Here is a 7303-nt window from a genome sequence, read left to right as displayed (position 1 = left end):
CCGTGTAATTTTAGTCCGTGTTAGTTACATGCAAAATCTGTGTCCTATGCTAGATGTATACTAGAACCGACCGATCCAACATGTGTCGGATTAGTATACAGATGTTAGGAGGTCCCCGCTAATATTGTGCTATAAAGTATAAATTGTATTCCTTTTATAGCATGTACAGATGTTTAAAATAGAGACACCACGTTAATCCATATCACTCTAATTATTTTGATGATTAGATCTAAAATTTGTGGTTAAGATTTAATATGAGTCTAATAGTTACGTAAATGTATAATCGTGTTTGACACGTTAGACTATGTACCGATCATGGAAGGCAACTTCCGCATCATGTCGTTGTTTAATATCACACGTATATGTCTAGGACTCTAGCTGTCTAAGATTAATAAAGACCGTGTAATTTTAGTCCGTGTTAGTTACATGCAAAATATGTGTCCTATGCTAGATGTATACTAGAACCGATCGATCCAACATGTGTCGGATTAGTATACGGATGTTAGGAGGTCCGCTAATATTGTGCTATAAAGTATAAATTGTATTCCTTTTCTAGCGTGTTGTACAAGGAGACCTGCTTGTGGTATATAGTCAGATTTAACAAGAAATCAAGAGTCACGCGGCGACGAGACATTCCTATTGACTTGATTTATGTAGATGGATTCTAGGCTGGCTACAACCATATAGGGATGTTAATACCAAAACGAACGTTGATGAAAAAAACTTGAGAGTTGGCCTATGCTGATTACAACCGTACATGAAGCAAATTTCGAAGCGTGATGATGAAAAAAATGTTGAAAGATGATTGATATTTAAAAATACTATAAAATAGAAAAATACGATGGCAGCCTAACGGGAAAGTATACGAACAGCTCCAAAATTAAGAAGATATGTACATGTATTACCTTATAAATTAAATATTGAACATAAAACTGAATATTCAAATATATAGAATAATTTCACACATGGTTCTCTCCGGAATTGACACATCACGTGTATCGCAGAAGATATTCCACAATGGTCGCAGCCGGGGCGGGACATATGTCCGAACTGAACAAAATAGCACGGAACAACAAGACAAAACAAGCGGATCGATAGAAAATCACACGGAGGCAGCCAAGAGATCGACAAGAAAATCCACCATGCATTTGCCTTACAACTTGACATTCAAGTGTCAGCTCTGGTACAAAAATTACCATAGAATGTGGTTTAAACCACTATCAAAATACAGTAGAATAATAACACACTGGATGATTGTATGAATGGATTTTCTACAGAAGAAGTGTCCACCTACTTGACAGACCCTAGGGAAACTGCCAGAACTAGATTACAGTAACCAAAAAAAAAGATGCCATGTATATTTCCTTATGTTTGCACTAAGTATTTATATTTAAACTAATTACAAAAAATTATAATACCACAACTCGCAAAAAAGTAAATTCCCTCTTTATTTTGCAGATATGGAGGGAAACTCAAGGCTGGGATTCAATCATCATACCATCATTTTCCAATGATTAGGGGAACCCTAATTATTATCTGGAGTAAACCGTAATCTGGATGCAGAAGAAGGATGCATGTTTGATCAACCTTTTGGTTTTTGTATTCGCTAATTGCACACATGAGTTGTACAAGGATTTAATTAAGTACAAATTTTTAATGACATAATCATAATTCACTAACAAATTAAAGATAATAAAATATATTTAGCACACAAGCTATTGTATATTCGGAATTACAATTGTACACCCATGGATGGGTACACGAGGTATCTTGTCCGTCCATAGGCGAAGTCAGCTTGGAGATTAGGAAAAAGTAGTGTGGTCTGTAATGTTTTCTCCATGTTCTAAAAGTTCTGAAATCTCGATGTGACTAGAAGACATGACATAAAGTGATGATGGACTGAAAAGATCACTGTGACCCATAATGCTTTCTCCCATTTCCTCCGTCCATGGTCAAAGGCCGTTGCTTCTGATGGCAGAGCGGGTGCTGCTCACGGACTCCGCCTCCACCGGCGACAGGTAGGAAGGAGCAGCCACCGTCCGCAACTCGAACTGGCGGAGCTGGCGCTGGGACGCGTGCTTGAGGAGCTACCGCCGGTAGGAGGACGACGGGTGTGGTGCCGGAGCTGCTGCGCCTCGGTCGACCTTCTTGGTGATCCTCGGCACGGAATGGGACGACGACGAGACGGCGGCGGCAAATGCCATGAACTCGTGCTCAACTGGCCTCCATCATCGTTTGTTGCGCCTCCTCCCGCTCCTGCCGGTCCAAGACCAAGCTCGCGTCGGCCCAGCTACCAGCGCACGATCAGCCCCGCATCTCGCCTCGCCTCGACGCTGCCGCTCGTGCTCAACCCCGACCGCCCTGACCTACCGCTCCGCCGGCCCTCGGGGCAGGCCGCCACGATGCTGCAGAGCGCCGCGAGGGTTCGGTCCTACGCGGCCGTGTCACCGACCGCAGCGAGCAGCGACGGCGTGAGCCCCGCAGCCAGCAGGTGCGGCGCGTTCGCCGCCGCAATGGACATGTTCAGGAGCGCGGGCAGGGCGTCGTGCCGCACCAGCTCCGTGGCGGCCACCTCGAACGCGCGCACCAGGAACGGGGCGACCCAGGAGGCGGCGATGATGGGCTTGTTAGTGTACAGGCAGAGTAACTTGGCGACCAGCGCCTCCAGCACAATCGCCGCCTTGTTCCTATACAAACCAAAGCAACAACTCTCCCAGAGTCAGCAACTGAACGCCATATCTGATTAAGAAACAGAGCAACGAGAAACAAGAGCGCCATGGCAGAAGAAAACTCACATGTCATTGCCGGTCCCCAAGTACAGAAGCGCGTATAGCGCAGCGGCCAGGAGCTCCTCGCCGCCTCCGCTGTCGTCGAGCATGGCGGCGAGCGACGGGATGGCCCCGAGCATTGCGAGCATCTCCCGCGCCATGGCGTCGTCCTTGGCCTTCCTCCGCACGACCGTGGCCTCCTCGACACGAAATAAGACGCCGGCGGCAATCTCCGTGTCTCCATCCTGAAGGGCGGCGACGACAACCTTCAGCTCCTCCAACGCTGACTCCTTTCTGGCGGCCGCGTCAGCCTCGCCCTCGTCGTTGCCGCACTAGGACGGCTCCGCCCTGAGCAGCTCTGCGAGCCAGTCGGACCCCGGCCTTGGCTGCGAGGACTGCGTCCGCGGCTACGCGACAGATAGAACGTTCGGCCGCGGCAAGAACCTCCACCTCCACCGCCGCCACACGTCAGGAACTCTAGAAGCTTCCGCCGCAACGTGGCGGTCGAGAAGATCGGCCAGAGCCGGAAGGCATTAGCGTGGACGCACCTCGCCACCTCCTACCCACCTCTCCGACCCGCCTCGCCTGCCACCTCGCGCGTGGCCCACCGCACCCACGCGCCGCCGGCACACCTCGCAGCGGCGGTCGCCAACGCTTCCGCGCGCGCGCTCACCGGCTCCCGCCTTGGTCGCGCGCCCCACCACGCCTCGATGAACCACCTTCCGCTCACGCGCTCGCCCGGCGCTCAGCCCAACCGGCCCTGCCTGGCCCGTCTCCGCGCGTTGTCGTCTCCCCGTTCGGCCACCTTCCGCTCACGCTATTAACGCCGGTGTGCTGCCGCCTCCCATCAGACTATCACGTGTGCAGAGACTGAGAAGGGAGAGGTGAAATAGGGATACTGTTCTCTCCTTGTCAGGCGGAGCAAAGGACGGACCAGCGGATGGCGGTGACACGTACGGGTGAGGAATCTATCTGTACCGTTCAGACTACCATGGATGGTACAGATTGCTCACACACCCATCCGTGGGTGTACAAAATCCACACTCTTGTATATTTAGCTTTACATTAACTATAGCCATAAAAATGTATAATTTCCTGCCACGGAATGCAAATAAAAAATAAAAAATAAATTTATTCCACACACTTTCCGACACACTAAATATGATGCCCTCGCATTTGCGAGGGCAACCTTGCTAGTGTACTACAACAACTACAATGATAACAACTACAAGGCGCTGATAAACAAGTGGCTGAGTACAATCAGGATGACCACTCAGAATACTCTGCTTTCAGCGATGGATGGTGGTAGCGGCGGCTGTTGGATCTTGGGCCCGCCGAGATCCATCGTCGGCATCCGCTTGCGGCGCGAGGAAGGGGGCGGCGATGTGCAGGGTGAGGATGGTGTGGCTGCGGCTTCCACCGTTCACTGAATTCTCCTTCGTCATCGTTGGTCAGCGGATGTCGTCGTGGGGGCCTGTTTGTCTGCTTCGGGTTTGAAGGTGGTGGTCCTAGGGTTCTTCTTCTGCGAAGATGAAGATCTACCGAATGCTGATCATTTTCATCTATCCGGAGTGTTGAGTTTCGGAAGGCTCCACCGGCGAATGGTACAACACATCTTTTGCATGTGGTTTGCTGGATCGGGTGGTATTCGGTCGCGCACACCCATGCTTTTATTTCTGACCGTTTGGTTTTAGAGGGAGCGGTGTGAAGCTCTTCTTCTGTGTTGACATCAAGTGATTATGGATCCATGATGAAAGTCGGAAGAAGAGAATATCATGAAGGCCGGATGGGAGGACTAGCTAAGGGAGGTTCAAGTCTCCGCGCTGTTGAGGGACTTGCTTGGTGTTCCGGGCTTCACAGCAGCGGTATGAAAGTGGGGCGATAGCACAGGTGGAGTCCAGAGTCCTACCTTTTAGGGTGAAAACCCAAGATCTGGCCTTAACTGGTTGTGCCTGGCAATGACCTTGTTGGAGGCATTGTTTTGAGAGTGGGGACTATCTTCAGGGTGTAAACCTAAGATCTTTTGATCGGGTGACGACGGTGTTAGAGCACTGTTTCCTTCTTGGAGGTGTCGCTTTTGGAGAGTCTGTATTTCAGGTGTTGGCTTGGTGGTGGATGTATTGCTGTTTCTTAGTTTTCTTTTCTATTTTTTGGCTGTATGCATCTATAGTGTCATTAGGGTGGTGCGTTGCAGAGGCTGGGTGTAATTGGTATCTTTTTATATTAATTATTTCCTTTAATTAAAAAAATCTACTTTCCATTTATGCAAATAAATGTACTAGAACAACTACAAGGTGTATCAGACGTGATCCTCTAGCAATATGAATTTTGATTAATCAATGCTTGGGGTGCCAATGCTTTACAAAAACGTTGTCTTATTTCCTAGACCACCTTATTACTAGGATTTTACCCTTCTTTTGTTGGTGCTTCGTGTATACCACAGTGTACTTTATTACATAGTATCGTCATGATTGGCCAGTCTTCAATTTATTCAGCTTGCGACTTACCCGGTATAGCTTGAATTCCATATGTGTTTTGTATAGATGTATTCTAATAAAATATTATAACATGCATATGTTCTTCATACACGCATTCAAAGATACAATCATTGTTGGTTTGATCAACCATACTTATAGGTTTTAGATACATACACAAATTTATAGCACAAGCAACATTGGTTTTTTAAATTTTTGGTCATTAAAAATTGCCCGCCGTTTGGCGGGCAAGGGGGGTTTAATTACCATGTCAGCTTTGTATACGCTATATTTATTTGTGCAGATAGCATGTCATTTGACACTACCTTGAGTTTGTTGGCAGGATGTAATCTTTAGACGCTCTCTAAATACTTCCCTTGAAATTTTCTTTTGTATCCCGTCGGCTCTGTTGGTACACGTACGGTAGGAAAAGCATGGTTTGTTCAACCCAGCCTGGTCACCTATGTGCGGTGTGTGTATGTATAATTTACATCGGAGACATAGCATTGTTGTTTGTCCTATGCAAGGAATATTTGTTTTCTAGGACACGTTTTCTTGATGTATTAACAGATCCGAACATGTACTGTTTTCTTTCTCTCTAATTTTAAAAATAATATTATTATTAGGCTTTAATATTTTGGAAAACAAACGGTTATTCGTTGTTGGTTGCTCGCTATTTGGATCCCGTAATTTCAATTATATGTTTTTATAGGTTATTCATACTTGCTTGCGGGCGGGCGTGCGACAAGTTGCGCCTTCCTACCTAGTTTAAATTTTTTTTTGAAACAGGAGTTTAAAATATTCTTACACTGCCAGGTCTGTGGCCTACGGGTCTGGACTGTGAAGGCATATACCCGCTGCCATGTCATTGCAACTTATAGATACAAATAGTAGCTGAAATATATACTTTATCCTTTAGTTGTAGGTGCACTGTCGATTTCATGACTCACGGCCGTGGCAGTAGTATCACTGTTTCAGCCTCTATTGAATTTTAGTTATTTTGGTTTTTGTTTTGGCCGAAAGACCAAAAAATTATCTCAAAATTCTTGAATCTTTTTATAATTTATTCGACTTCCTATGAAGTACTGAAATATCCGAATTCTCTGGCCGAAAGGCATCTATTTCGGTGTCTACCGGCATCACTGAAATTCAGTGACTTTCAGCTAGATTTAACTGAAATTCGATGAGTATATGGTTGGCGCGCGCGCACTCGGATGCATGAGCTGTTCAACTGGAACTTTTTGTGCTGTAGGGACCCTCGCCGGCACGTACAGTGTTCCCGTGCAGTATGTAGGTGAGATGCACGCATCGCATCGGCAGTTCAGCTCTGCGCTCTCTTGTTCCCATTAGCCACACCAACTGAATAATTGCAACAGTAGCAAAAAAAAACTGAATAATTGCAACAGTCTAGACCCCCTAGCACCACGGGCGAAATCTCTCTTGTATTATCTGAAGGAATAATGACACCCTGCATAGTAGCAACCTGCCGCATCCACAGCACACTAGCAAAACATTGCTCTGCAAACACTATAAACACGAGTGTCCTCCCGTGTAATCAGGCACACACAAGCACCAAAGATTACTTGCCACCCAACGGCCAGCATACACACGATCGCCGGCAGCAGAATGCAAGGGAACCGGCCAGCCGGCGTGCTCCTCCTCGCCGCCATTATCCTCCTGGCATTTGACGCTCCAGCCTCCGCCGCCGCCTCGTACAGCAGCTTCGCCGTCACCAACCACGCCACAGCAGGGGCGAGGGCTACCGCTCATCTCGACGCAGCGGCGTTCACCAGGCGCATGGAGGACGAGGTGGCACCGGAGATGATGACTTGGGAGGCCAGCCTGGTGGCCGGCGGCAACGACTACCACCCCTACCAGCACACAGCGTCGTGCAATCCCGACTGCCCCGGGCGAGGAAAGCCCTACACCGGTCGGGGGTGCGAAATGAAATACGGGTGCCACACCCATTGACGGCCGGTCGATGAATCGATAAGACTACCTTAAGCATCGTGCATTCCATCCGATCCACCGCGGTGGATCGGCAGCTCGCACCGTCAAATG

General features: G+C 47.9%; 1 pseudogene; it reads right to left on the bottom strand.

The window, feature by feature from the left end:
* Positions 1-2290: 2290 nt before the first annotated feature.
* Positions 2291-4113, bottom strand: LOC124655985 (annotated as a pseudogene).
* Positions 4114-7303: the final 3190 nt, after the last annotated feature.

This window comes from Lolium rigidum, chromosome 5 (assembly GCF_022539505.1).
Source record: "Lolium rigidum isolate FL_2022 chromosome 5, APGP_CSIRO_Lrig_0.1, whole genome shotgun sequence".
In the NCBI taxonomy this organism is placed as follows: domain Eukaryota; kingdom Viridiplantae; phylum Streptophyta; class Magnoliopsida; order Poales; family Poaceae; genus Lolium; species Lolium rigidum.
This window is presented reverse-complemented; position numbering and strand designations above follow the sequence as displayed.